This window comes from Pipra filicauda, unplaced genomic scaffold (assembly GCF_003945595.2).
Source record: "Pipra filicauda isolate LSUMZ 115617 unplaced genomic scaffold, ASM394559v2 scaffold93_size3172892_pilon, whole genome shotgun sequence".
Taxonomy (NCBI): Eukaryota; Metazoa; Chordata; class Aves; order Passeriformes; family Pipridae; genus Pipra; species Pipra filicauda.
The window spans coordinates 2,302,016-2,318,062 of NW_024105131.1; the positions used below are offsets into that span (position 1 = coordinate 2,302,016).

At 38.5% G+C, this 16,047-nt stretch overlaps 1 long non-coding RNA gene across 1 annotated transcript in view; it reads left to right on the forward strand.

Annotated features, from left to right (window-relative positions):
- LOC120325330 overlaps nt 1-16,047 on the forward strand; it is a 33,275-nt gene that overhangs the window by 16,356 nt on the left and 872 nt on the right. The window lies entirely within an intron of this gene.

Genomic DNA, 16,047 nt, shown 5'->3' on the forward strand with positions numbered 1-16,047 from the left:
AATAATGTTTTTTTTTACAATATTTGTAAATATTTTGGCAGCCTTTAGGATGCTGTATGTTAAGCAAATATATGACAAGTGACATCTTGCTAGACTGCAAATACTTAAATGCCAGAACATGGAGGAGCTTCATGTCGTCTATATTAGCAATATATGTATCTGCAATCCAAACAGAAAGTAAAGAGTAGGTACATTGCAGAGGCAACACCGAATAAATTCAGCAGCATCATGAAGCTGATCACTGTGATAAAAAGCAGCGTGCCGTCTCTGTAAATGTACTCAGAACTGGCAGCTATTGTTACTACCAAATGCCTTGCAAAGGTATTTATCTGCTTTCACTCTAGAAATATAAGCAGCATGAATCCAATAAACACTTTGCTATAATGTATGTGATTTTAGGCAACTATTAACTAAAATACTCAAAACAAGCCAACAAAATACAGGGAGTTATTTAGAACAGAGAATGAAACAGTGAGTAGCCTGATACTGTGTAAATTGTGGATCTGGGAGGGCCCTGGGTTAACAGCTGGATGGGCCTGGGGGGACTGAGTGCCTGGGGAACAGATCTGTGGGAAAGGGCTGGGACTCCTGGCTGACAACAGGCTTAAAGGAGTCAACTTCATGCCATGTGTAATGGGGACAGCTGAAAGCAAGCCCAGCTGTGTCTGGGAGCACAACTGGCCAAGAGATTATTGCCCTTCACTCAGCATTCACTGGAGCACAGCTGGAATACTGCATCCAGTTTTGGGCCCTACAGTACAAGAAAAGACATCAATAAACTGGAGTGAGTTTGGTGGAGGCCCACCATGACGGTCAAATCTGGGGCATTTGCACTTAAAGGAGATACTGAGGCACCAGGGCATCTTCAGCCTGGGAAAGAGATGGCTCTGGGAGAACCTGACTGCAGTACCTACTAAGGAGTACTAAATAGCACCTACCAAACAGTACATGTGCCTTACTGAGGAGCTGGAGCCAGGCCCTTCCTGGCAGTGCACATCAGAAAAACAAAGGACAATGGCCATGAAATGATATAGAGCTGAATGGCAGATCTGACTGGGTGTAAAGGAAAATATTTTCCAGATGAGACTAAAGAAATATTGGAGCAAGGATGTTGTGCAGTCTCTGCCCATGGAGGTTTTCAATACCCAGTTGGATAAAGCCCTGAGCAACCTAGTCTGACCTTGTAGCTGACCCTGCTTTGAGTACGAGGTTGGACTGCAGACCTCTTGAGGTCCCTTCCAACCTGAATTATCCGGTGATTCTGTGTTTCACGAACTCATAGCTAAGCTGTAGAACTCCACTGCAGGATGCTGCAGATGCTGTAGGTCAATGCAGGTTTCAAGCGCTGGACAGGATCACCAAAGGGAAATGCACTGATGTTTTGAGTCTGAGCTCCAAACACATGGAGGCTGGGAAATATTAAAAAGAAATATTACTGTAGATTTGCTACATCTCATATTTTTCCTTGTGCAGCTGCTTATGGTTGCTGTCAGAGATGGGGACTGGCTGTCCATCTCCCATACCAGTACAGCTCTTTTTGTCTTCTTATTTCTATATAACACACTATCAGCATGAGCTACTGTTTCAAACATAAAATTTTGCAGAGCTTTAATTACTGGGAAGTGCAGTTTTTAGAACAACATCTACACCCTTGGAAGGAATAGTAAAATAATGAGGGTTTTCAGACTATTTTTTTTCCAGTCAATTTTCATAATGACAGTATTTGGGGGGAAATTGAAGATTGTAGCATGTTACCAGAAAGTACCAGAAATGTTATAGAGAGATCTATTTTTATTTATTTATTTATTTTACTTTTTAAAAAGTTCAACAAGTTCATTGCGATCTGCTTTTCAAGGTCATCCATCTGAATCAATGATCTTCTTAGCTCCACCAGTTCTGATTTTTTGAATAAAATTGTAATTACCAGCCTTTTAAACACCAGCTGTTCTATTGAAACATGATACTGGTGGTGTACTCACTCCTGGTGGAAAAATATCTGCGAGCTGCTCTTCACTGCAGCCCTCACTGAGAGCTGATTGCAAGAAGCATTTATGGTCACAGAATTAAAGGAGCCACAACCAGATCCTTTAAGGATATAGTTGCCTCTCTCCATTTGTGCATTACCTTGTTCAAATATGCATTTGAACCTCCACTGTACTCATTCCTTATAAAATAAGGAGAAAAAGGGAAGTACAATATAATGTAGTATAATGTGCAAAGAAATAATCTATTAGCTTCTCCATGTGATGAGACACATTATATCAATGCACAGAAACAGTAATACTTTGGGAAGTTGTTTCTCTGCCATTCTTAAGCAGCATCCATTATTTAGCAGTGTGTACCATCTTTATCAACAGGAGGCCAAGATTAAAATTTAAGGGGAAGGTTATAATCTATGTACAGTAGAGGTACTGTGCTCAAATAGAAATCAGTGCTGAAAAGAGAAGCAGAAGTGCTTTTCTAACAGGATTTGCAGGAGAATTAAAAGGCTGATTGGCACAGGAAGTGGCATGGGAAAATAAAAGCAAGAGGTAGAATTTGTCTTGGCAGGAAAGTGGTGTTCCACTCTTAGAAATGCCTGCAGGCCAAAACGAAAAAAAATCCTGTGCTGAGATTTAACAAGGATTTTCCAACTGCTTTAAAGCTCAGATCCTACGCTACATATCTTCCTAAAGCACGTACGGTTTGAGACATACAGAAGCTTTTGGTCATGTTCAGAGAAGCCAGAGATCAGTGCTTATTTATCCTCTCAAACTGGGATAGTGGCATCTTCTGGGGCAGATGGGCAAGACGCAAGGAGCAGCTGGGCGCTGGGGTGCACCTGCTGCAGCCCTACCTCTCCTCCCTTCCCCTGGAAGATTTTTTCTTTACATGTTATATTGCAGTGTATTTTTATTTTTTCTTCTATTTTAATAAGAAATTAGGACAGTGGTAGTTTAGCAACACATCTGAACAGCCACTTCTGCCAAGTCAGGGTGATACCTGAGTGCACCCAGGCCTGAGGACACAGGGGAGGGAACTTGCTGTGTCAGCCACGAAATCTGAAGCATTGCAGTAGTGCTGACTGATTAGGCATTGCTATATTTTTCTCCATTAATTACTTGGCTTTTTCTCTTTCCAAAGCCAGGAAAATGTCTACGCTGTCAGATGTCTTTACCTACGAGGACACTCATCCCTTTGCAGTGTGCTATCAGGAATGGCAGTGTCTGGCAAGCCACTCCATTCTGGAAGTCTTTCCCTTATACCAAAGACCTTGAGCAGTATTCCTGTGCTCACCGGTCCCGCCTGTGAAACCATTAACTCATAAGGTCCCAGTTCAAGAAGGTCTTTATGCACATAAAGACATATCTGTTTTTCTAAGGATTGCACTTAGCATGCAATCATTATCCCCAGACGTGGCCTGTAGAAGTATTTCTTCCTGAGTCAGAGATAAGAGAATACCTGGAGTGTAAAGGCAATACACAAGAACAGCGAAGGAATGCAATACTATATTTTTTCTTCTTTATTATACAGAAGTAAATACAGAAAAGGAGAAAAGTGATACCAGCATATTTCCATTGAAAATACTAGTACAATCAAAAGGAGATAACAAGGTTATTTCTTTTGTGCCACCCCTGTCTATCCCTGATTGCAGGTTTTTGCCATGGGAATTATATTTACAGCAGCCTTTGAGAAGCAATTCTTGATCTCATGCTGGATCTCTAGGCAGTCCTGAAGGAGAGGTAGTAATAAATGGTAACAAGTAAGGAGAACTCCTGTTGCTCATCCTTAAGGTATTCTGAAAAGCAATGAGGGAAAATTAAGGACCACACATATTAATTAAAAAAACCCAAAAACATGCTAGCTAGGTGCTCAACTTATTTCATTTAAGGTAATATTAAAGTTTGAGACTACATCTATCTTTTCAGGGTTGCTCATTTTGTCACTTCTTTGATATTTGATCTTGTTTTAAACAGTATCTTAAGGGGCTGTATCTTTATAACTGAGGTTGAATGAAGAGACTTTTATTTTGAGGTATGTAACTAGTGCTTCGTATCTCCAGAAGGAGTCACTGCAAAGAGTCTGAGCACTTCCAGTACCTGCTTCTGCACTGTGCCTGGCTTCTTCTAGCCAACACAAGATCATTTCATCTTAATATTTCATTGAATTGGTGTGTTAGTAATACATAAAAGATGATGCCTTAATGAAATGCAACAGCAAGATGCAGTCATGGCATTTGAAAGCTATGTAAGCTTTCAAAAGGCAGTTTGCTCTGCATGGAAAGGAAAGGCTGCTATTTGTTCTCCTGAAAGTTGGAGGCTCCAGCTCTGCAGTAGGCAAAATATGCAATATACATTTGTTGTTAGGTGAATTTTAGATCTGGTGATAGACATGCGATACCAGTCAGTTGGCAGAGATTCACAGAGCAGGCAGAGGCTGCTACAACCAGGTAAGATTCCATATGCTGCCTTATCTCAAAACTAATGTAGAAAGCAGGCAGAAAATACTTTGTCATACCATGGCAAATTCTTGGCTTCGTAGCCAAAAATACTGCTGGGGTTTATGACTAGCATCAAACACATGGTACTATCGTTTTTTGCATGGGTGCTGATCTGAGAGCACTCAACTCATCCTGTACAGGTCAAGGAGTGGTCTTCAGGGGCTTGCAGTCCTTGGTCACTAGAGACTAGTGGCTGGTGTTGTAAGCAGAGTTCGAGGTGAAGAATGTCCATATACCACTACCTGGGCTCTAAGCTACCCATTTTTTCTCAGAACACAAAAGTACAGAAAAATAGAGACTGCAAATTGATAATGGATATTTCAGTAACTCCTGCTATTAATGCAATACTTTTTCCTTAACAAGTTATGATTCCTTTGCAGCAACACCTTCTATTTTTTTTCTGTCAGATTATAATCTCAAAGAAACAAAAAAGGGTCACTGTCACCTTTTATGACAAAAGGTGATTGCAGGAGTACTGTATTTTATATCTCCTTGAGCAGATTTCATGGGGTTTTTACCCTCTCTTCCTGTTGGCCATTTGATATCTGACTGTGTTTATCTCTGAAGGTACCTCATCCAGAGATCTTGAAAAACTGTTTTCCTCCATGGTTCAGTGATATAGTTTATGTATTACTTACAATTGCAATACACAAAGCCCATTCTCAAATGCAATCTCTCAAGCTTGCAGAATGACTGATCAAGCTGTTGGCTCAATTTGTTGTCTGATCATTTAGTTGATAAGGTGAATCTTGACTCAGATTTTCAGTGGTGAATCAATCAAGTGATGGAAGCTGAGTACTGTATTTTCTCACCCTATGATAACCAGGGAAAGCATCAGCATCACTAGATATCTATTTTGGCAGGCAACTTAAGCTCTAAAGCTTGATTTTTATCAGCTATTAATAGCCAATAAAAATAACTGCATATCAAAACGACAGCATTTATACTCACTCTGCTGTTGTGTAAATGGCCATGTGAAGTGCACAGGAGCCATGAGCTGACCGCAGTGCGTTTCATAGTGGTGACTCACTAAGTCAGTGTGTTTTACTGGTAAATAATTTTGCATGAGATGGCCTACAAATGGCTAACAAGTGAAACACTCTGAACTAGTAACAGAAACGTGCAGTAGAATTGATCTACCCTGGGAATTCCACTTTGACTTTTCCCTTTTAAAATTAATTTTATTTCATCTGCATCAAGTCATTCCTTATCAGTAAGAAGACAATAAGAAAATTACTTTTGGAGGAAGCAAAAAAAAAAAAAAAAAAAAAAAAAAAAAAAAAAACCAAGTGAGCGGAAAGGAAGCTGAATATAAAATATATCCTTGCATAAAATTATTGCTGGTACAGTAAGGACATGACACAATTTCAAAGTTCTCTTCAACTCATCAGAACTGAATGGTAATCAAATGGAAAATGGCTTCCATCTTAATATCCAATTATTCTCCCTTAATATAGAATGTACTCTCAATTACTGAAAATGCTACTGAAACTGTGCTTTAAATTCATTAGGTGTTCTACATGACATGACTTTTGGAGAATATTTTTAACACACTTGCCTAATTTATTCTTTTCTTTCTTCAAAAAGTTTGTAAATGATCAAGAAGTCCAAACAACACTCACCCTTTTGCTTAACTTTTCACATTTTATTACAGAATATCTCAAATCTTTTGGATCCCAGGCCCTTCTGAAAACAAAAAATATTGTCCTTTACAAATATATTAAAATTAAACATAAAACTTTCTGAAGCATTCTAATAATTGTAAAAATTGAAAAATGAATTAGTTCTTTTGTTTTTGTAAATATAAAGATAATTTTTAGTGGCAAAATAAATAATAATTGATTTTAAATCTCTTCACTGAAAATGAAGGAATCAAAACAAGTATAGCATTCAATCCATTGGCTATATGTGTCCTAATACAGTTTAATTAGATATAATCACCTGTCATTTCCACTTCTCCTGTCTTCTGAAAGTGTGGCATTATATAAAACCAGCTTGTCTTTTCATACAGGAATCAATGTCAGGAAATCAAAGATGTGTTTATACAATCTGAATTTCTAGGTAAGTAAAGGTCCTTGAACTACTGACCACTTAAAAAACCTCTTAACTTCTTCCTTAGTAGATATTGCATCCTTGTCCTCTGTGACTTCTAATCTGAATGACTGTTACGTGCTATTAAATTTATCAAAGACAGAATTGTTGCCTGTAGCTTTTCCACATTGCATCTCAAAATTACCAAAGTTAATACTCCCAACAATCTCATACATATTATTTTTTCTCTTTTTTACCTATCTGGTCAGTTTCCTTGTATGCATTTTTATTAGGAAATTCCTAGTAGTTTAAAGGAAACCATGAAATGGCACTATTAGGAGTTAAAGGAGATGTACTACTGCATAAAACCAGAAGTCATTATTCTGTCTTTAGGCTGAATAAAAAAAATCCCGTTTCTTACATTCAGTCTTCTAGTGTGATTATGCTCCAGCAAATCCTCACCCAAATCTTCAGAAGACTGGCAGTTTATTTTATGAACTTTAGTACTTGAAAGGGAAAAAAATATCAACTCATCGTTTTTAGACCTTTGTGGAATTCTCTGTACCAAATGGAAAGGAACTCTCTTATCTGCTCAGAAACTGATGTGAGAAAAAACAGTATTGCCTGTGAATATATTATCAGGATAAAATAGCTGCTTCCCAATAGTGGGAGAAATGATGATGGTGGCCATGATATCCACATGCCTGTAAAGCTCTGTGTTTTATTTCCACATCAAGCAGAAAGATGAATCTTCCGTTTTCTAAAAAAAATTATGCTGTGAAGTCATTGAGAACTGGATTTGGCACATTTTTTCCCCATCATTCTCTTAAATTAGTCCCAAAGTCTTATGCTTGCTTGTTAGACTTACAAATACAGGCTGCTTCCTTTTCTGCTCTGGCTGCTTTCCACAATATTGGCTGGCTTCAAAGGATGGGGAAGAGGAAGAAACATGCTGACAATGCCTGTACTTTTTGTGAATCTCTTTCACTTATCGTAGTCTTTAGTTCATACTTATTTCATCTCTGAGGCGTTTGCTTGTACAGCCATCTCATCACCGACATTTTCTCCAGCTGCCTCAAATCCGTTCCAGTTCCAACTCTATTTTAAGGACCTGGCTGCACCACATCTTCTGGGTGAAGAGAGCAAAACAAAAACAAGTATTTATTTGCCAATGTCTTCTGCATTTAAAGCAACTCAGCAGCCTACCCCTTCTGGGGACGTAGTTGCCACATTGGTTTAGCTCAGAAACACCAAGCACCTTTCCTGTACCAGGGGCTTTAAGTGTTTCATAAAGAAGTGTTTCAGGATTTGTTCACTTAATCCTTTTCATGTGGAAATGACTGAGGATATTATTCCCTAATTAAGAAACCTAAATGTATGTGTCTATACATGGATGTTGACGTGTGGGTTTGAAGTGCTTGTTACCAGCAGTGGAGACGTAGTCAATGCAGGAGCCTGGAGATCATTTCAACTGGCTCATGAAGGGAGGCTCAAATGAGATACCCACACTGTGCTATCTGAGCAGTAACTGAGGCATTCACACTGTGTTGGTGGACACGAGGCAGCACCTACAGGAGGTCCACATCCTTGCAGAGCAGAAGGTCAGGAGGGAGATGCTAGTGTGCCTTAGCACCAGCACCCTGTATGTAGCAGCTACCTAGTCCTCTGGTCTGACAGGAGTTCCCTCTCACAGGTCTCTGGCTCCACTGATTTATCATGTCAGCTTAAAAACATGGCTTGCCTATGCGGACTCACAAGTAGGCATGTATCTTTAGGTTTCGTAATCAGGAGTTGAATATCTCCATGAGACTAATCACTGGGCCCTCACTTTTACCACTTTGTACCACACTGGGATTACACCACCAGGTTCTGGAGAGCTTCTGGAGCAGGTGTCAAAATAAGGCACTGCATTCTGGAAAATCAGAATATGCAGTCAAGGAGTTTGGTTGTGAAATATGCAGAGTTAGAGCACCCTGAGTCCATGCATTGGAATACAATCAGGCCTTAAGGCAACTGAGCATATATAAGGCATGGGCAAATGTACACAGACAGGGCACTGGCTAACGCAAGTTAGAGCCATCCCTTAGACAGTCAGTCCTAAGTATTTATTGGGACTGATTAGCCACTTTTCACTGTTGGTTTTTTTTTTGCCGTATCACTCCTGAGACCCTGCACCAAGTATAGATTGCAGGATCCAAAGACTGGACTATTATTCTTCAGAGAAAGTTAGAAGAGCAGGCACAACACCCTAACTCGTCACGTGATTATAAAAACAACAAATATAAAAATAAAATCTGTCACCCAATATATTTAAAAGCGTATATCCTAAATTGAAAAGCATTGGAAAGTACATGTTGAATACACTAAGTAACATTTGACAGTATATTTACATTTCTCTTTCACACAACTCACTGTCAGAGAAACTGGTAAGAAATAGCAGCAAGGCTCATCTTGCGACAAAACTAAGATTTCTGGTCATATTGACACCAGACTGGCTTTTCTGGAGTTAACTTGATGGGGAATAAAGGAGTCTATTGTGCAGAAATACGCAGAAGCTTTTCGGATCTGGAAATGTGTAGCTGCATGGGCATGGCACTGCCCTGAGCTAATATACTCTGCAAACACGTTCAAACTGCTCTAGCCTTGAATTGCTGCCTCTGTGTAGTGCCAGGCTATGGGATGGAGACCTACTGGCTCAGGTTGGCTCTAAGTCAGGTGCTTCATTACACACCAGAAATTTGGGCTTCATGTATAAGCATAAACAGGTAAAAGAATTTAAAATATGAGCCATCCCTCTCTTCTTCAATTCATCTGAGTGGAACTCTTTAATAATGCATATATTCAAGATAGACTTCATTGGGCTAGTGCCAAACTACAAACTTTAACATACTCTCTGGTTGCTTAAGTCATTCTTAGACACAGATGTCTGCCGCCACTCTAATGTCTGGGTATGAAAGACTGATTAAATCACATTCACACTGAACTATACAATGTATTTCATTAGTGTTTTAAATAAAATTTCTTTGCTACGTCCATATTTCTTCTTCTGTTGATAGCTGATGTAGCACTAATTCCAGAAGGGCTTTATCTCTCAGCAAAGACATGTGGTTTATAAAATTCCTTACCTTGTGTAGCAGACTTAACTGCTGTGGTCCATTTATTCCCCCTTCAGCACATTATCTCTAGTATGTTAAATGAATTATTACATCTTCTCCAGTGTAACAGCACATTATGCTCCACAGAAGACCCAGAACTTGTAGTCTATGTTCCCACAAAATCTTCTTCCGTGATGTCCGGGTGACTCTAATAACACTTATTTCACTAACTGGTTATTTGTATTGTTCTAATAGTATTAAAATTATATGTTAATGTAAACTTTATTGAATTAGTTCACAAAGGACATTACAATCAGAGGGTGAAACTCATTCCCATGAAGCTAATTTGCCAGCCAAAAGAATACAGATTTTACATGTGATTTATTGATGCATGGCCCAGCTTTTCAGGGTCTGCTTAGGAGATTTTCATCCTGGTTGCATGAACTCTGGGTAAAACCTTGCTGCTGTCTCACAGGAGTCTTATAAATTTTAAATAGCATTATTTAAGTGTCTTAAGTATGTAAAGCTCATGGCATTTATGTGAGAATCACTTTGTTCAGCCCTAGAGTAGGAACCACTTCTGAAATAAAATATAATTGCTATTCAATATCTCTAAAATGCTATAGAAAGTTGAAGACAAGGTGAGAAAAATACCATATTCCTTTGAAAATGCAGCAGTGTAGTAGACAAGAAGCAAAAAAATATCCTCTCTAATAATAACACTGTTATGCTAATTGGTCGTAAATAATTACAAGTTCCTTCTAAACCCTGGCTGTGATCTGTTTCCCTAAGAGAATCAGAAGAGAAACATAGCACCTATCAAATCATCAACAGTGTTTTCAACAGCATATGGGATTTTCCCTTTAAGTACCAATGCAGCTCAATCCTGCTTAGGTTGTGATAGTTGATTAGATCACAGCTTGAGGCTTACACAATAATTGCTATCAACTTAATTATTTTACCTTATATTCAATGTGCTACTGCATTTCCATCGTTCTCTCTCCCACTGTTCCATTCTTATCTTTCCAGTTAGATGACAAAATTATCCAAGAACTAACTAACATTAAAAAGAAAGGCCCCTATGAAACCCCCACTCTTGTTTATTCTTTCAGATTTCTTTTATTTTTTTTCTTTTTTTTAAGGAGACACAGAAGTGTTGGTTAACATACGGCTACCCTGTAGGTTAATGCTTTTGTTTTGATGGTGTTGCTGAAGAGGGTTAGAGGAACTTTTCTCAATGTTTCCACTTAGTGTAACTATTGTCCTGTCAATTGTGTAGCTTTATTTCTCTGTGTTAAGATTTTACATTAATCACAATGTTGCACCTCTTCAGTTAGGAGATAAATACATGTGTTTTGCAGAAGTCATCAAGTTTGAAAAGAGTGGATCTTGCCTGAGCTACGTATAGCTATCCAACTATCTGTTTTGTCTGCCTATCCATCTGCTGTGTAGTCCTTGTGTTGTCTTTGGCAGGTCTTTTACTGCCTTCTCTCTTTTGAACTAACAAACTCAAGGGGGAAAAGGTCAGAAGAGCTTTCTGATTCTCCAGACGTGGTAAATTGGAAAACATTTACAGTGCAAGGCACATTAAGCCTAAATTATATGTGGAGACCCTGATTTGTGGTGGTGAGACACCAGAATGGGTTGCCCAGAGAAATTGTGATTGTATTTCATAGCAGAAATTGAGAATGTAGGAACTGAAAACAAGTCTGTTCACTGCTATTTACTTGCACTGTAGTGTACAACCAGGATATCCTGATTATGAGGGTTAGAACTTCTTGAAGACAGGAGTCGATGTCAAAGTCTGGGCAGTGGTATGAGTCCCTAAACTGCAGGAGCAGTGATCTGCAATGATGACCCATGTATGGGAGTAGGCTTTCTCTTTTCTACAAGTGTAAATTTGTAAGGAAAGGTCCAGCTTCGTCCAGGGTGAGACCATCCCCTTTCCCCCTTGCATTCATCCTACAGGTTGGGGACTGAATGGGAAGGGAAGGTACATTAAGTCTAAATTATTTGTTGAGACTCTGATTTGTAGTGGTGAGACACAGGAACAGATTGCCCAGAGTAATTGTGGATGCCCCTTCATTGAAAGTAGAGCCCATCACACAGCCAGGGTAGGTGTACAGACAGTGGAGAGTCATTTTACTCATATTGAAGACTTTTGCCAATTTTACATTACAAGAGAAACTCCTGTTCTTACTTAAAGTTCATTGAAGAAGTAGCTCTGGGCACACGTGCAATCCATGTTATCTGACTTCACACTTGGTTAGCTAAGGGAGACCATCATATATTTTGGTCTGATTGTCTTTTAAAGGCAGGTGATCATGACCAGACAGCCATTGTGAGCATTTGGGATCTATCTTCAGACTTTTCTGTCACTCACCACTGCAGCCCCATATCCTGAGAGTATGTCCTGTTCCTCTGAGTGATTATATAAGAAGTCAAGAGTTCTTCTGGATACCTTTACCAGAAAAATTAGGCTAAAAGTTACTTTATCTTCTAAGCTCTATGCATACGTACATATAAATACATATATAAATACATACATATATACATACATACACACATACATATATATATATATGAGATCGGGGAAGACAATGAGAGGCAAACTATCTGCATTCATTCATTAATTTCTTCTGTGCCACCTTCTTATGAAATCCATTTTACTAAGCACTATCTGCTCTTTTAAACCCATGCAGACTCTCATGAGTCATTTTGTACTTGTCAACATGTTCTAGCTTGTTGCTGACCAGTGATAACAAATCTCCCTCCATATCAATGTCAGATATAAAAAAATCCTAATATTTTTCCCCTCGGATATCTGCATATTTGAGAAGGATTTTATTAGCCTATTTTGGGTTCTCATTTTTACTCCTCTTTTAGACCATTATTTTGAACAATCCTGCCTTTTTAATGCTTATTCCAATGGAGAGGTATAAATATTTTATCTTAAATGTGTCCCAGCAGAAGCAGAGTGAACATTAGCTGTCTATAAGGGTTAACCCATTACTGAAAAGGATGCCTGATAAATTGAAAGTGTGGCTCTCCGCCAAGAGAGATTGGTATATTCTGAGCATTCATTTTCTGCCTTAGGAGTGGCAAATCACGTTGCTGGTATCAGATGCAATATAGCTTCTGAAAGAAGAAACCTCAGAGGCAAGTTCATACTTTGCTATTCAGAGAACTATCCACGGACTGTGTACATGAATTAAGGGCATGCCTTACTTACTAAGTTATCATTGTATCTGGAATTGTAAATTGTCACTGAGAAAAAAAAAAGAACCCATAAATAACTCTAAAACAAGTCAGATTCCATTTTCAAAATATTATGTAGTAGTGTATTAAAATAAAAATTTTAAGCAGTATTTATTAAGTCCTCCTTGATATATTTTAACCCCAAATTGCAGCCACCTTTTTTCCATTCTGAGTACTAAAATCAGTACTTAATACAGTAATGAAGACACTATTCAGATGCCTTAATGGAATTGTTAAGCATTCCCCCAGTCTCAGTACAGATCAGTAAAGAACTGCAGCCAAGCTGTCTGGAATTGAACCTATCATAGACCAATATATGTTTTAAGAATAATTAAACAGCTTTTAATCTTCCTGTTTTAAAAGAAAATAAATATTCCACACTTTTTTTCCCTTACAAGCTCATTTTTCTTTATAATCCCTATTGCCAAATTCCGTATCAGCATCATTGTATTTAATTTACATTGTGTTTGATTTATACTATTCTTAATTTATATTAATGTAAACACCTGCACAAGAGCAAGGAACAGAGGTCAGACTTTGATAAATCCAGGCCATACTAAGCCTAATCAAATTCTTTCCAAAGAAAAAAATGCAGAGTCATGGTGCTAATATTGCTTTCATGTACTGGAATTTGTGATGGATTACATTGCTTGTCTACTGCAGTCATAGAGGTCTACTAGCAGGCTTTTGGGGGGCCTTCAGCTTCTTGCAAGGGATTATAAAGAGAACAAAATACACCTCTTGGGCACAGAGAACACCTGTGTGCTTGCTGCCTGCTTCACCCAGTCACATTGCATAAAGCTTTTACCGTGTCCTGTGCTATGTGGGGACTCAACACCAGTGCCTCCAGCCCACCAGCGTTGATCTTGGCATCAGAGCCAAGCCTAGGGAGAATGGAGAGTTTTGTGTAATAGCACAGGGAAGATTCAAGTAATCTCTCCCAGCTTTCTCTGCCTCCTTCTCCTTCTCTCTTCTTGGCTCATGAGGTGCCTTCTGCCAGCACTTAGGCAGCTGAGGGCTGTTTGGAGCAAGAACACTGGGGACAGGTGAGGCTGAAAGGGATAGAGGTGGACAGGGCTGGGGGAGCACATCCTTAGAGAGAAAGATGGAAGAAGGGAGGAAGAGATGAAGGGGAAGGACAGAATTAGAACATTACACTCCTAAGAACTCTTGAACTCTTTAGCACTCTATTAACAGTTATTTTCCATAATTATTAAGAGGCAATTCTTATTAACCCACATTCTCTTGCCTTTTCTGATAAAAGACATTGAATTTGTTTTCCGTATAGAATCACCTCGATTTTGATTAGATTATATATTCAAGCTTTTCAGGACAAGCTCACACAGTAACATAGCAGGCTCTGAAACTTCTAAACTCTATATTCCTGCATCAGCCTATTGTTCATTAAGGAGAAGCTTCATATGTTTTAAAGAACTTATATCTAAAAGGAATAATTCTCCTTTTCTTAGGCAAAATTAATGTGTGCACAGTTACAGAGAATATATTAATTTATCTATCTTTCATATATTTAAATTGTGTTTGTACAAGAGGCCTAATATGTAGAATGGGCTTGTTTTGACATATGTGAAATGCATTGTCAATATTCATTTTCAAGATTTTCTAGTGGATGTTTCCTGTTGTTCAAGCAATGCAGAAGGAATACATTTTCTATCATTTTGCAAAATGCAAAATAATTTCCCAGTGAAAGATCTTTATTTGCTCTGTCTTCCTAACATTTTTTGGCAGGGAGAAAATCATGTCAACAATTCATGTAGAGCATGTGAAAAAATTTATTTTCCCCAGTGTGATTATGTACTCATGGTATTTCAGCAGTCTACGGAGAAACATCCTGTATATTAATGCACTGACTTAGAAAAATTATCATTCTTATTGCCTTCCAGCTGTTCAATGACATTATATACCTATCCACAAACAAATTGTAACCACTTTGGGCTTATAATTCATAATTCGTTAGAACTTTAATACAATGTTCTTGTTTTTCTTTCTCAGAGACCAGACTTTGCAAGTTTGGCATAGGAAAGAAACTGTGCTAGAGTATGCAAATCAAACCTTCAGAACTAAAATTCCAGCAACAACAGTTTTTCAAGATGTTTTGCATATTATTTTCTAATTTATTTTATTTTCTTATGTTTTTCAATAGTTAAACCACTTTTTACAGTGTTTCTGGGCACCTGTGTTTTCTTTGCTGTTTAATAAATCTCCAAAGTGGTCAGAACTTCAAGGTGAATCTGTCTTCATCTCCTCTTGAAAGTGAACATCCAAATGCACCAAAATGACTGTCAGCTTTTAAATGTAGCATTTTGTTTGAGCAGAACCTGCAGCTGTAAACTTTTTTTCAAATAGCAAACTGTTGGCTAAGACCTAAAGTCAGTTCAGGGGGTTGTAAACAGTTTTCCTGTCTTGCCTGTCTAATGCCTTTTTACAATGGGAAATTTTTCCTTCAGGCCTTCTCTTGGTCCAACAAAGACCTCCTGGGCTGTAAGAAATACCATAAAATGTATTCTGAACCCTAGAAGAGGTCCTTGCTTTAGTAACCTCCAAGGCCTGGATCCCCTAGGGACCTGCTTCCTGAGCCCACAAAGTTTTGGTGGGACTGCAGGCTTAGTCCTTGCTGGCTTCTCCACATGGTCCATACTGAGGCACGCTCGAAGCCTCCTCTCCTGTGAGTACTTTGTTGCCTTTAGGAAAAGAGAAACTCATTTCCCTGCGAATGAAGTGAAATCAGTGCACTGCTGGCAGGATATAGTGAGCAGAAGCCTTCCTTGCCACCCAGACATACTACATTAAAAGGTGATGCCACTCACGTGAGTGAAGTAAAACAAGTGTCATCCATCACATCTTGAAACAAGTCCAATAGTATGCACGTTGTATGAGAGCAATCGGAATTACACATATACTAAATAGGCATATACTTTTTGCCAGCTGCCTTTTATTCAAAACCAAAATCCACAACTAGTATAAACTACCACAAAGAAAATATGATGCTTGTAGAAAAGAAAAAGATGGAGTAGGAGGTACTCTGAACTCTTACCATACTGAACTTCCTTTATGATGGTACACTTGTTTACTTTTTTCCTTTACTTTTTTCCTTACGTGCAGTTACAGTTCCTGTGTGAATCAGTGATTGTCATTTATGCTTTTACAGCAGCACCTTAAAGATTC